The sequence below is a fragment of the Oncorhynchus keta genome, chromosome 18 (genome assembly GCF_023373465.1).
Source record: "Oncorhynchus keta strain PuntledgeMale-10-30-2019 chromosome 18, Oket_V2, whole genome shotgun sequence".
In the NCBI taxonomy this organism is placed as follows: domain Eukaryota; kingdom Metazoa; phylum Chordata; class Actinopteri; order Salmoniformes; family Salmonidae; genus Oncorhynchus; species Oncorhynchus keta.
Window position 1 is genome coordinate 21,817,873 of NC_068438.1, and position 15,989 is coordinate 21,833,861.

Here is a 15,989-nt window from a genome sequence, read left to right on the forward strand (position 1 = left end):
GCCGAACCACAATGCTAAGCCTAAGCCTAAGCCTAGGCTTTGAGAACATAAGGCATAGGAAAGCTTTGACTCCAAGCTGTGTACTCTAGTGCAGTCAATAAATGTTCACCTTGATTTGGTTATGTTTTGTGGTGTGGTACACAAGGGTCATCACAGCTGGAATAGGAGCTGCAGATGGCTTGATTTTGTTATGTTTTGTGGTGTGGTACACAAGGGTCATCACAGCTGGAATAGGAGCTGCAGATGGCTTGATTTGGTTATGTTTTGTGGTGTGGTACACAAGGGTCATCACAGCTGGAATAGGAGCTGCAGAGGGCTTGATTTGGTTATGTTTTGTGGTGTGGTACACAAGGGTCATCACAGCTGGAATAGGAGCTGCAGAGGGCTTGATTTGGTTATGTTTTGTGGTGTGGTACACAAGGGTCATCACAGCTGGAATAGGAGCTGCAGAGGGCTTGATTTGGTTATGTTTTGTGGTGTGGTACACAAGGGTCATCACAGCTGGAATAGGAGCTGCAGATGGCTTGATTTGGTTATGTTTTGTGGTGTGGTACACAAGGGTCATCACAGCTGGAATAGGACCTGCAGAGGGCTTGATTTGGTTATGTTTTGTGGTGTGGTACACAAGGGTCATCACAGCTGGAATAGGACCTGCAGATGGCTTGATTTTGTTATGTTTTGTGGTGTGGTACACAAGGGTCATCACAGCTGGAATAGGACCTGCAGAGGGCTTGATTTGGTTATGTTTTGTGGTGTGGTACACAAGGGTCATCACAGCTGGAATAGGACCTGCAGATGGCTTGATTTGAATTATTATCATTTTTTTAAACTTTACCCCTTTTTCTCCCCGATTTCGTGGTATTCAATTGGTAGTTACAGTCTTGTCTCATCACTGCAACTCTCGTTCAGACTCAGGAGAGGCGAAGGTCGAGAGCGATGTTTCCCCTGAAACATAACTCAACCAAGCCGCACTGCTTCTTGACACAATGGAAACACCGTACACTTAATGACCGTGTCAGTGTGCATGCACCCGGCCCGCCACAGGAGTCCCTGTCAGCCAAACCCTCCACTAACCCGGGCGACGCTGGGCCGATTGTGCGCTGCCCCATGGGTCTCCCAGTCGCGTCCGTCTGCGACAGAGCCTGGACTCTAACCAGGATCTCTAGTGGCATAGCTAGAAAGTGCGATGCAGTGCCTTAGACCACTGCGCCACTTGGGAGGCCCAGACATTATGATTTATACAGCTAAACAAAATAATAATAATAACAGCTTTACTATCTGAGAGAAGGGGAGAGGGGCAGAGAGGGAGAGAAGACAGAGATGGAGCGAGAGAGAGATAAAACTGATAAAGTGAAACATGGAGAGAGAGACTGCAGTCAGAAAGATGGAGAGAGAGGAAAGAGAACGAGAGATGGAGAAAAAAAGCAGGCAGGAAGTTATAGAGATAGGGGGAGAGCAGACAGAGAGAAACGGATAGAGAGCAGCGATCAGTCTGTATACTCTCTCATAAATATTCATGCAGGAACCTGAGGTAGCTGTGCTATTATTAGGAACAGTTCCTTTATTTTCAAAGCCCACTGCCTCCTATTTTCCCATTTAACAGAGCCGAAATCCACTCATTTTTAGATTTGGGAATAGTGTTTCTGCAATTAAGGAGACTGGAGCATGGGTACTGTGTCACTTCAGCGGGCCTGTAGGAACTAATCTACACTGAACAAAAATAGTCATGTGAAGTCCATAGATTGAAGCCTAATTTATTTATTTAAATGTATTTAAATTGACTGATTTCCTTATATGAACTATAACTTGGCAAAATCTTAGAAATTGTTGCATATTGCGTTTATATTTTTGTTCAGTATAGTTGTCTTTCGTTGGTCACGGTAATGCACAGGTGTATAGGATAATTCACTGTTCACTTACAGTGCATTCGGAAAGTATTCAGGCCCCTTCCCTTTTTCCACATTTTGTTACGTTACAGCCTTATTCTAAATGTATTAAATATGATTATTTCTTCATCAATCTACACACAATACCCCATAATGACAAAGTGCAAAAAGGTTTTTAGAAATTTGAGCAAATGTATTGAAATGGAAAAACAGAAATACTTTATTTACTTAAGTTTTCAGACTCTTTGCTATGAGACTCAAAATGTAGCTCAGGTACATCCTGTTTCAATTTTTCATCCTTGAGATGTTTCTACATCTTGATTGGAGTCCACTTGTGATAAATTCAATTGATTGGACATGATTTGGAAAGTAACACACCTGTCTATATAAGGTCCCACAGTTGACAGTGCATGTCAGAGCAAAAACCAAGCCATGAGGTCGAAGGAATTGTCCCCAAAAAATGTTTGCTGCGTTGAAGGTCCCAAAGTACACAGTGGCCTCCATCATTCTTGAATGGAAGAAGTTTAGAACCACCAAGACTCTTCCTTGAGCTAGCCGCTGGCCCAACTGAGCAATCGGGGGAGAAGGGCCTTGGTCAGGGAGGTGATCAAGAACCCGATCGTCACTCTGACAGAGCTCCAGAGTTACTCTGGAGATGGGAGAACCTTCCTGAAGGACAACCACCTCTGCAACACTCCACAAATCAGGCATTTATGGTAGAGTGGCCAGACCGATGCCACTCCTCAGTAAAAGGCACATGACAGCCCGCTTGGAGATTGCCAAAAGGCACATAAAGGACTATCAGAAAAAAATAAAAACAAGATTCTCTGGTCTGATGAAACCAAAATGAAACTCTTTGGCCTGAATGCTAAACTTCACGTCTGGAGGAAACCTGGCACCATCCCTATGGTGAAGCATGGTGAGGTACAAATCTGTCGTTCTGCCCCTGACCAGGCAGTTAATCCACTGTTCCTAGGCCGTCATTGAAAATAAGAATTTGTTCTTAACTGACTTGCCTAGTAAAATAAAGGTGAACATTTTTTTTTTAAATAAATAAATGGTGGTGGCATCATCATGCTGTGGAGGTGTTTAAAGAGGCAGGGACTGGGAGACAAGTCAGGATCGAGGGAAAGATGAACAGAGCAAAGTATAGAGAGATCATTGATGAAAACCTGCTCCAGAGCTCTCAGAACCTCAGACTGGAGTGAAGGTTCACCTTCCAACAGAACAACGACCCTAAGCACACAGCCAAGACAACGCAGGAGTGGCTTAGGGACAAGTCTCTGAATGTCCTTCTGTGGCCCAGCCAGAGCCCAGACGAACCCGGTCAAACATCTTTGGAGAGACCTGAAAATAGCTGTGCAGCAATGCTCCCGATCCAACCTGACAGAGCTTGAGAGGATCTGCAGAGAAGAATGGGAGAAACTCCCCAAATAAAGGTGTGCCAAGCTTGTAGTGTCATACCCAATAAGACTCAAGGCTGTAATTTTATGTAAATTATGTAAATGTGTTATATTTCAGTTTTTTAAAATGTTATATACAAGTCGGAAGTTTACATACACTTAGGTTGGAGTCATTAAAACTTGTTTGTCAACCACTCCACACATGTCTTGTTAACAAACTGTAGTTTTGGCAATTCGGTTAGGACATCTACTTTGTGCATGACACAAGTAATTTTCCCAACAATTGTTTACAGACAGATTATTTGACTTATAATTCACTGTATCACAATTTCAGTAGGTCAGAAGTGTACATACTAAATTGACTGTGCCTTTAATTACACAGCTTGGAAAATTCCAGAAAATGATTTCATGGCTTTAGAAGCATCTGATAGGCTAATTGACATCATTTCAGTCAATTGGAGGTGTACCTGTGGATGTATTTCAAGCCCTACCTTCAAACTCAGTGCCTCTTTGCTTGACATCATGGGAAAATCTAAAGAAATCAGCCAAGATCTCAGAAAAAAAGTCACAAGTCTGGTTCATCCTTGGGAGCAATTTCCAAACGCCTGAAGGTACCACGTTCATCTGTACAAACAATAGTATGCAAGTATAAACACCATGGGTCCACGCAGCCTTGTTACCGCTCAGGAAGGAGACACGTTCTGTCTCCTAGAGATGAAAGTAGTTTGGTGCGAAAAGTGCAAAACAATCCCAGAACAACAGCAGAGGACCTTGTGAAGATGCTGGAGGAAACAGGTTCAAAAGTATCTATATCCACAGTAAAGCGAGTCCTATATTGACATAACCTGAAAGTCCGCTCAACAAGGAAGAAGCCACTGCTCCAAAACTGCCATAAAAAAAGCCAGACTACGGTTTGCAACTTCACACGGGGACAAAGGTTGTACTTTTTGGAGAAATGTCCTATGGTCTAATGAAACAAAAATAGAACTGTTTGGCCATAAGGAACATCGTTATGTTTGGAGGAAAAAGGGGGAAGCTTGCAAGCCGAAGAACACCATCCGAACCGTGAACCACGGGGGTGGCAGCATCATATTGTGGGGGTGCTTTGCTGCAGGAGGGACTGGTCCACTTCACAAAATAGATGGCATCATGAGGAGGGGAAATTATGTGGTTATATTGAAGCAACATCTCAAGACATCAGTCAGGAAGTTGAAGCTTGGTCGCAAATGGATCTGCCAAATGGACAATGACACCAAGCATACTTCCAAAGTTGTGGCAAAATGGCTTAAGTACAACAAAGTCAAGGTATTGGAGCGACCATCACAAAGCCCTGACTTCAATCCTATAGAAAATATGTGGGCAGAACTGAAAAAGCATTTGCGAGCAAGGAGGCCTACAAACCTGACTCAGTTACACCAGCTCTGGGAAGCTTGTGGAAGGCTACCCAAAATGTTTGACCCAAGTTACACAATTTAAAGGCAATGCTACCAAATACTAATTGGGTGTATGTAAACTTCTGACCCACTGGGAATGTGATTAAAGAAATAAAAGCTGAAATAAATCATCCTCTATTATTATTCTGACATTTCACATTTTTTAAATAAAGTGGTGATCTTAACTGACCTAAACGGGGAATTTTTACTAGGATTAAATGTCAGGAATTGTGTAAAACTGAGTTCAAATGTATTTAGCTAAGGTGTATGTGAACTGCCGAATTCAACTGTATACATTTGCACAATTGTCTAAAAACCTGTTTTCGCTTTGTCATTATGGAGTATTGTGTGTAGATTGATCAAGGAAAAAAACAATTTAATCCATTTTAGAATAAGGCTGCAACGTAACAATATTTGGATAAAGTCAAGGGGTCTGAATACCTTCTGAATGCATTGTATATATACTGTATGTGGCTTTGGGATTTGATTGGAATTTGAACCACTATACTAACTGAATCTCTCTTTCTTTTGGCAGTGTCGTCACCTATATTGGATCTTCTGCTGGTATCAGTTGTGTTAACCTCCTGCTTGGCTGCTTGGCCCTCTACACTTCTTTAACAGCTGCCCTTCTCCACTCCCAGGACTCAGTAGATGATGTTCCTCAAGCTTTCTCCTCATGCTTGAAACAGCCATGGATTCATCCTAATGCTGTCTCTCAAGCTCAAATTATGTCCAACGTGGCAAAAGTTTTTTCAGTGGCAGTGCTAATGAATCAATGTGTTATCGTTTGTCAAGCTGAGAGAGAGAGACACTTTGGTCATTTGTAAAATGGTGCAGAAACATTTGCTGCAGAATGTTAGATCAACACACAGATGCAACCAGAGTCATATGCCAGAAGACTCCCTCTCATCCCCCACTGGGAATAGGAACAGGGAAGATCCTGTTGAAACCTATGGAGGAATGTTCTAGCCCAAGCAATACACCACCAGGAGATGTTCCAGACAGTGTGTTCATTGACCTGCTTTGTTGACAGGTGGCAAAGCTACACCGACTGACAATTATTCTCTATGTAAATAGGACAGACATCTTGTCCCTCTCTATGGTCTGTGTCCCCAGGATTGCTGTGGGGCCTCTGGCTGCTTCACGCTGGGGACATTAACCTTATGTTCCTCAGCCCAGCTGACCTGACCTAACCCCACTCCAGCCTCCACCCTATAGCCATCCATCCATCTCTCCCTCTCTCATTCAGTCAGTCATTGAGTCAGAACATGGCTTCAGACAGCAGCCTGGTAAGGGGTCCATGGCCACTGGTTGCTCTGACTTGCACTGTACAAGTACTACAGTATACCGTGGTGCTTGGTGGGCTATAGTTCTGTGGAATGCTGTTACTCCTGCTGGCTCAGATACGATAGCGGGATTTTCTTGCTGTTGTGATCTTATATCGGTCCGCAGATGTTGAACTACATGTTTTACTCCTTCCCTGTCGAGGTTCTGGGCTCGTATGATATGCTTTCTAAAGCTGTTTGAGGGAAGGCTTGTACTGAATTGACTGAAATTGTTTACAGGTTGGTGATGAGATAGACACAGCCATCAGAGTAGTCATGACGACCTCTCATGAGGAATGATGAAATCAATGATTTGATTTTGTTATGGTCAAAAGTCTACGACATGGACCTGACAGTTGGAAGAGAATACGTCCTGTTAACATTATATCTTGCAATAGATCCTAGCTTTCTAGTCAGGTGAAATAACATCATTCAGAATGCGATAGTTAGCATCCATTTTAGGAAAGCTACATCTTGAACTGTGAGGGTCATTGGGACTAATGAAGGGGCATGTCTATTGATATGAGATACCATGTCACCTTATCATACATTGTACTATGGTGGGTTTGGAAAAGATCTCACCTCTCTGTGCAACACATATTTTTCTATGATGAAAAACTGTGTGCAGAAATATTTTAAAAGTGTGTTTTTTAAACTTTGTTGTTTAATGTGACTGATAGTTACTTTTGCCTTAATATCTATTTTGTTGTTGTGTAGAATAATGAAAATGATATTACTAACCTAATTGCTTGACCAAAGTATGAGTTTGACATTCATAAGAAAGTACATTGTATCTACTTGATATTTTGTCTTGTATACATTTGAAGTATATGCTGGAATGGAGTCATGCTTCATGTATGCACTGTGTGTGTGTGTGTGTGTGTGTGTGTGTGTGTGTGTGTGTGTGTGTGTGTGTGTGTGTGTGTGCGTGTGCGTGCGTGCGTGCGTGCGTGCGTGCGTGCGTGCGTGCGTGTACGTTTCTGTATAATCAAGTATTTATGGTGTAAATACCTGGAGCTCCAATGTGCCCCTGAACATGAAAGTAAAGACCATGTATTCTGGAAGGAGAAGTCGAAGGTTGTTCAGTGTTGCCTGTTAAAAGCAGGAGTATGGTTCAGATTTAAGATGAGTGTTTCACCAAGGATTACACTGGCAGGGTTTTTATAACTGTCAAGAAAGGGCGAGAGCTTTAGCAATGCCTCGGGGTTTAGTTTCAAACCCATTGACTGGAGAAGAATCTCTGTTGGTTGAAATCAGAAGCTTTGAAAGAGAGTGTGAGAGAGAGATAGAGAGAGTTGTTTGCTTTCCTCTTTTGTTTAACCACATTGAGTAAAACAGCTTTGGGACAGTATCTAAGCTTACTAAACTAATGACAGAACATTAGCTATATTTAAAATATGAATGTAAAAAAGTCCCAGTAACTCCATCCCTATAATAATGTCAATAACATACCAGCAACAATGTCCTGGTCTGGGTGAATACTGTTGATAGGATGATATACAGTTTGACTTGTGATTTGTATCTTGATCACGACAATGTCATCTGATCATTCCCATCAATATAATGTGTTGTACACGGTATGATAATGTATTTTCGACGACACTACCATAGGCGTTGTACACTAAGACATTTACAATGATTCTGATTTCAGCTGGCCTGTTTCCTATAAAATGTGGTGTGAAAGGAAAAAATAAATTGCCAATATTTTACATAATTTCTGTAAATTAAGTTATATTTGTTTATTGATTGTCATGCTATTCTATCTTGAGGTAAACTATATGGTCAGAGTTGCACTTCTGCAGAAAACCAATAGAACATTTTGTTCAGATTTAATGTAGTGGAAACATGTGTTTATGTGATATGGTTTCCTGTAATTGTGTTCTTGGACTTCAACCATCTCTCACTATCTTGTCAGTAATAAAAAGAAAAAGTGCACAGACAGAGGCTCAATGTGGTCCAATGATCCTGTGTCTATATTAATTGCCTTCACAGCTGTCGCTATAGACGCTCCTGTATTGTAATGGAGAGTCGAGAAGCAGGTGAAAAGTTGAATAAAACCACTAACATGGAACGTGACAACATAACAGAAGCGTCTACGCATAAACACAGGATCAATACACGTATAAAGAGCACAGACAGAGGCTAAACTTGGTTTTAAAACTCCAATGCTCCTGTGTCTGTGTCAGTGGAGGCTCCTCAGAGCCGGAAGGGGTGGATCATCCTCAGTGAATTTCCTAAAAAATAAAAAGTTATACATTTTAGATAAAACTATACAAAATATATTCACGTCACCAAATAATACATTAAAACTGTCACGTCTACCCCCTCTCCGGCGCTCAACGTCGCCGGTCCACTAGCCACCAGTCCTGGCAATCCATCTTTACGCACACATGTGTCTCATCTGATCTGTCACCTGGACACAATAGTTGAACTGTTTTGAACAAATTCATTACTTCAAAAAGGAAGGAGAAGAGAAAGCTAGATATATTTTGTCCATTTTTATTTCACTTCGCTAGCAAATGGAACTAGCTAGTTTTGCCTATTCAAACACCCGGCTCAAACAGAGGGAAGCTATGTTAGCTACTGTAGCTGGCAATGACTCCAACACTGGAACTCATCCAAGTCAAGGTAAGCTTTACTAATTTATTGCCACTGGGGCCCGCCTGTGTAACTGTTAACAACTTACTGACGGAACACTGTCCTGCATGATTGTAGCGGTTTTACTAACGTTCTATTAGCTTTGTTGACTATGATGTTACTTTAGCTAATATGGTGACAACGATGTAGGCTGTGTGTAGCAGTTATGATATGAAGGTTTGGCTTGGAAAGGTTTTTTTAGTCTGGTCACAGACAGCTGATGTGTTGTGTATTGAAGTCCACAAGCAAAGGGAAAAGGTGAGAGGAGGAGAGCTCTTAGATGCGAGAAGGAACACAACAAACTGTTTGTATGTAGCTATGGATGTTAACTGCGTGTGATCAGGGGTGTATAATTCCGCGGATTCTGTTGAAAAATGTTTCTTAAACGAAAGCAAACAGAATGAAATGGGGATAAACATACCTGATTTTGTCCAATAGAAACTCTTGTTTGCAACTGTTGGACCAATGATTACACCCTAGATCAGCTAGATGCAGGCAAGAATGTGCTAGGCAGTATTGAATGTGTAACTGTCTGTCACCTTGTCTCTCGACCTGTGTGCACCTATGTTGTAAACTTTCCTTCATAGGCTAGGTTGTAGCAACCTCATGAGGGGTATATGGAAAATTAGAGTATCATGTGGTAGCCTAAACCTATCGATGTTACATTTAACTGGGTGAATGAAATATGAATGACAGTCCTCCAATATGCTGTAATAGAAATAAGGCCATGCTCATAAAAAAGAAAATGGTCCTTAAACGGCACCGACTGCCACTGGTCTTTATTAATAACCTTCAAAGCTAGTAAGGTATCATTCAGAGCCATTCAGAGCCACCTAATTCCTGTAGTGAAGTACTAGATGCTAATACCTATGAACTACAAGTATATTCCTTTGCTACTCTGATCTGATAGAGCACAGACGAAGGCTTTTGTTTCTTAGTTATCTTCAAAGCTACTCTTATAGACCCTCAGTACTTGATTCCTGTACTGAAAAGCTAGCCGCTAAATACACTATACCTTTGAGCTAAATAGGTTTGGTACTGTGACCTGAGATGTCTGTGATAAACTGAGCTGTCTCCTCCAGGTTATTCTCCAGCTCTAATAATCAGTCCTGTGAACTTCATCCCATCTTTCTAAAGACTCCATGAAGCCTATTATCACACATCTTTGTGCAGACCTCTTCTTAATATTTATGCTAATCCACAGCTATTTGGAAAGCTTCACCAGATAGCCCACATTGTAAAATCTTACCCTAAATGCTTAATTCATTTTTTAAAACTAAGCAACCAATTCCTCCTCACACTTTTATTTTGACTTCCTGTGTCCTTATCCGTGGTGTTATGAATATAATTTGTCCTTGATATGTAAATAGGGAGAAAAGTTAGTTCTCAGGAAGTCTGTAGAAAGTAGTACCTACTTTTTGACACATTTTGTCATACTGCCAAGCCCCTCTAGCCGGCCAATATCTGGAAACAAGCCAGTTTCCCTATAAGACGCATGTACTCATTGTCACTGGTAATGACAAAGTCAAACAAACATTGACCTATCCATCAAATATAAAAGCTTTTTAGACTTTATAGTATAGGGATTATGATCACTGCAACTCTAGTTATCCTCATTCACAGTTACCAGGCCTACAGTATGTAGTAACTATTGTTATTTTGAATAGTTTATTAGAGTTCCACCATTACCTCTCTTCTAGCCACATAAAACATCCCTTAGTTGTAAAGGCCTTTTAAAACCTGACAGGGTTGTTCCTTTGGCCTATGATAGGAGTCGTGACTTCCATCTCATTCAGTTTGATTAACTGCTCTTGAATTCTTTGGCTGCAAAACTATTCACTTAAATGGTCAACAGCACAGCAGAGGGCCATCATGCAATCACTTTGAAATATGGCTCACACAGCGGGAGAGAGGGGACTGAAAAGACAACAACATACTCAACATACACACTCATCACAGCACATACACTATATATACAAAAGTATGGGGACACCCCTTCAAATTAGTAGATTTGGCTATTTCAGCCGCACCTGTTGCTGACAGATGTATAAAATCGAGCACACAGCCATTCAATCTCCATAGACAAACTTTGCAGTAGAATGGCCTTACGTCAGCACAAGAACTGTTAGATGAGAGCTTCAAGAAATGGGTTTCGATGGCCGAGCAGCCGCACACAAACCTAAGATCACCATGCGCAATGCCAAGCGTCGGCTGGAGTGGTGTAAAGCTCGCCGCCATTGGACTTTGGAGCAGAGGAAATGGGTTCTCTAGAGTGATAAATCACGCTTCACCATGGCAATACGATGACAAATCTGGGTTTGGCAGATGCCAGGAGAATGCTAACTGCCCCAATGCATGTGCCAACTGTAAAGTTTGGTGGTGGAGTAATAATGGTCTGGGGGTGATTTTCATGGTTCGGGCTAGACCCCTTAGTTCCAGTGAAGGGAAATCTTAACGCTACAGCATACAATGACATTCTAGACAATTCTGTGCTTCTAACTTAGTGGCAACAGTTTGGGGAAGGCTATTTCCTGTTTCAACATGACAATTCCCCTGTGCACAAAGCGAGGTCCACAGAGAAAAATTTAAAATAGGTGTAGAAGAACTTGATTGTGCTACACAGAGCCCTGATCAACCCTTATCGAAAACCTTTGGGATGAATTGGAACGCCGATTGTGAGCTAGGCCTAATCGGCCAACATCAGTGCCCGACCTCACTATTGCTCTTATGGCTGAATGGAAGCAAGTCCCCGTAGCACTGTTCCAACATCTAGTGGAAAGCCTTCTGAGAAGAGTGGAGGCTGTTATAGCAGCAAAGGGGGACCAACTCCATATTAATGCCCATGACTTTGGAATGAGATGTTCGACGAGCAGGTGTCCACATACTTTTGGTCATGTAGCCTAGTGGTTAGAGCGTTGGGCCTGTAACCGAAAGGTTGCTAGATCGAATCCCTGAGCTGACCAGGTAAAAATCTGTTGTTCTGCCCCTGAACAAGGCACTGTTCCTAGGCCATCATTGCAAATAAGAATTTGTTCTTAACTGACTTGCCTAGTTAAATAAAGGTTAAATAAAAAAATGATACAAAAATATATACTGTATGATACAATAGGTGACCTTGGCAACACGTTAGGTAATCCATGTATGTGATTGAAAGTGGTCTCAAGACCGCAATGGATTCCCACTGAAAGCGGTTGTTATGATTTGTAGAATCTGAACTGAAATAGCCCCTAGCGGCACAGCACTTCAGTACTCATAATGACTGAGGAAATATGTGTCTGCATGTCTTGGTTGTGAAACAGAAGATTAAAGCAGCCAAACTGGGAATTGAAGAACTCAGAAGGCGTGCAGCAACAGATCATGTTTTGTTCATTGTCATGCAAAATATTATTGACTATTATATCAGAATTGTTATTCACAGTAGACGTACTGTAGGTCTACTTGCACAGCAGTAACATTCCATCTCATACTTTGGCAGAATGATTTAGCACCAGCACAACTCTCTACTTAACCTCTCTATGGCAGGTAGTTACAGAGCATGCCACCACATGTCAGTGCAGAATCAGTGGGAGTGTTATTCCTGGACATCAATCCAAGGCTTAATTTGTCCTGTGATGACACAGCAGGGATTACATGCTTTAAACTCTGCTCAGATTAACAGCCCAGTGCAGTCGAGAGAGAGAAAAATTAAGAAATCTGAGGGCCAGCCAGACTCTCTCTCTCTCTCTCTCACACACACCGCACACTCCGATGAAGCACATTCCCCAATTAAAAAGGACAACCCAGCAAGGCCATACAGATAAAGTTTCCCCTGACAATCCAGCGTGGGAAACATATGCTGCTGTGCTTTCTTTACAGAGGCTAATATTAGTTTCCAACACCTTAGAAGGGCATTACATTGGCAATTCATTCTTTAGCTGACTTTATGTATTCTTTACCTACTCTTATATAAGTGTTTTCCATCACATGACTTTCTAAATGGAAATGTTCTATTTTGAAATATAATTCATTTGGTCTCTGCTTTCTATTTAAGCTTAGAGGACATTTAAGAAGTTGCCTTCAAATGGATTTGAATAAATGCCCTTTAGAAGAAAAAGGTCACGCACCCGAGCCACAACACTGGCACTGTCATTTATCAGACCATTCCCACACTGGTTACGTCTTTGGATTTGACAGCCAGTTTGAATGGTCTCCTCTGATCCGATTTGAGCTCATGACAAAAATGTATTTTCACTTCACATGCAGGCTATGAATATGTAACTTCATAGAATCAAATTCATAAGAATGTAGCTGAATCATTATCTTTGTCTGGGTCCAGGCATGATAAGATTTTATTTAACTAGGCAAGTCAGTTAAGAACAAATTCTTATTTACATTGACAGCCTACCCCAGCCAAACCCAGACAACGCTGGGTCAATTGTGCACCGCCCTATGGGACTCCCAGTCATGGCTGGAAGTGATATTGTGTTGGCTGCTGCTCAACAACAGCCACTTTAATAATGGAAATTGATGGAAATTGATTTAAAATATATCACTAGCCACTTTAAACAATGCTACTTAATATAATATTTACATACCCTACATTACTCATCTCATATGTATATGTATATACTGTACTCTATATCATCTACTGCATCTTTATGTGATACATGTATCACTAGCCACTTTAACTATGCCACTTTGTTTACATACCCTACATTACTCATCTCATATGTATATACTGTACTCGATACCATCTACTGCATCCTGCCTATGCCGTTCTGTACCATCACTCATTCATATCTTTATGTACATATTATTTATCCCTTTACACGTGTGTGTATAAGGTGGTAGTTTTGGAATTGTTAGCTAGATTACTTGGTGGTTATTACTGCATTGTTGGAACTAGAAGCACAAGTATTTCGCTACACTCACATTAACATCTGCTAACCGTGTGTATGTGACAAATAAATTTGATTTGATTTGATATTGCCTGTATTTGGAACAGGGACTGTAGTGACACCTCATGCACTGAGATGTAGTGCCTTAGACCGCTGCGCCACAAGCTTTCAATAAGCAAGGAATATAATAGAAAATAAGTTCCTTCAGTCACTTATTCATTTTATAATCGACCAGAAATCAAAGTACTTTATGTCTTCAGTTCTTTATTACTCAGCTGAAATACATGATTTTTCTTATCGGCAGGGTGTTATACAAAATAAAACAATTAGTTGCAACATAACTGTGTAGGTACCGTTGTAGAACATATCTCTTACTTTCAGCACTGTGAAAGTTTTTTTTTTTACCAGGTAAATTGACTGAGAACACATTCTCATTCACAGCAACAACCTGGGGAATAGTTACAGGGGAGAGGAGAGGGATGAAAGAGCCAAAGCTGGGGATTATTAGGTGGACAGATGGGGAATTTAGCCCGGACACCGGGGTTAACACCTCTACTCTTATGATAAGTGCCATGGGATCTTTAGTGACCAGAGAGAGTCAGGACACCCGTTTAATGTTCCATCAAAAAGGCAGCAACCTACATAGTTGAAATGTCCCCAATCCCTGCCCTGGGATATAAAAAAATAAGTACAGAGGAAAGATTGAGACCTACTGGTCCAACAACACCACTATTTATTTATTAAAAAAAAAAAAATATATATATATATATATATATATATATATATATATATATATATATTATTGAATATCCGAAACATACAATATACTTGCAGTGAAGCCGCTCAACAACTACACCACACCAGTCATCCAACAGATTCCCATTCAGAGCGGCACACTGAAGCATCCAGGGTCAATGTCCGGCTCAAGGGCACGTTCACAGATCTCCCATCAGGCAAAAAAGATTGAACCCGAACCCTCCAAGATCCCCCCACAGTTCCCCAATAGCTGTCCCTCAACCATTCGAGACCCCTCCCACAGTCCCCCCAAGAAGAAAAATAAAAATAAAAAATACAATTAATTCCATTCACCACCCCCATGTGTATATGCACGTATACAAACACCTGCACGGGAACATCAGCCTCAGGCAAACCGGCATTAGCTGTAAAAACCCTGCCCCTCAGTGTCATTCAAACATACTTTTTATTTTGACTTTATTTTTTATTTGTATGTTTGTCCATCATCTCCTGCACAGCAACTCCACTCCCATTAGTTTCCAATTCCAATTCCACATCCTCACCAACACCACTTCCAGCAGAATCTGGTCTCCCATCCAGGACCAACCGTGCTTAGCTTCAGAGGCAAGCCAGCAGTGGGTTGCAGGGTGGTATGCTGCTGGCTAAAAATGTATGGTATTTGAATGTGTTCATCACATCAAAACACTCGATTAACTTTTAACTTTGGGTCCGCCTTGTCCCGCTGCGTCATCCTCTATTTCCAAAGTAATATACAGTACATCGGCTTTTATCCCCAAGTATATACATATGACTCTGATTCCAACAGTTGTCGCCTTACAATAAAACAAGCAGACATAGTAATTTCACAAGCTAGCTCTCTCATAAAAGCACATTTGTTCTGTCTGTTTGTTCTGGTAGAAATTATGACAATAATGTCATAGTATCCCAGACTTTTTATCTTCTTTCAGACTGTAAATTTATACACTGTAATTGTTAGATTCTACAACAACCAGACAGACAGTAATTTCACAAGCTACCTCTCTCATGCAATATCCTACTGTTCAGGTGATATAAAAGCATAACAATATCAGTTTTAACCCAGACTTGCACTGTATGTTTGCCACAGTATAATAGCACCATTCAGTTCTCTCTGATCTCTCCATAACAGCTCTAACTTTCCACAGTGAACTGAAAGAACTTGGTGGTGTCTCCTCGATCTATCCGCTACCTTCGACACCGTGAACCATCAAATTCACACACCACGTAATCGCACTACTGGTGTCCCTTGGGGCTCGGTTCTAGGCCCTCCCCTCTTCTCTTTACACAACAAGTCACTTGACTCCGTCATGTCCTCACATGGTCTCTCCCTCCTATGATTGCTATGCTGATGACACTAAACTACTTTTCTCCTTCCCCTCTTCTGACACCCAGGTGGACACATGCATCTCTGCGTGCCTGGCAGATAAGTCGGCCCACCACCTCAAGCTCAACCTCAACAAGAAGGAGTTGCTCTTCCTCCCGGGGAAAGCCTGCCCATTCCATGACCTCTTCATCACGGTTGACAACTCCACGGTGTCCCCCTCCCAGAGTGCAAAGAACCTTGGTGTGACCCTGGACAACAGCCTTTCATTCTCTGCAAACGTCAAAGCAGTGACTCACTCCTGCAGATTCATGCTCTACAGCATCCGTAGAG

General features: G+C 41.5%; 1 protein-coding gene across 3 annotated transcripts in view; it reads left to right on the plus strand.

The window, feature by feature from the left end:
- Positions 1–7,986, plus strand: part of LOC118396866 (membrane-associated phosphatidylinositol transfer protein 3-like) — a 121,271-nt gene extending 113,285 nt beyond the window's left edge. For all 3 annotated transcript variants that reach the window (XM_052467626.1, XM_052467627.1, XM_052467625.1), the window contains one exon: positions 5,258–7,986. The gene's annotated coding sequence lies outside the window, so the exon portion shown is untranslated. The remainder of the gene's footprint in view (positions 1–5,257) is intronic.
- Positions 7,987–15,989: the final 8,003 nt, after the last annotated feature.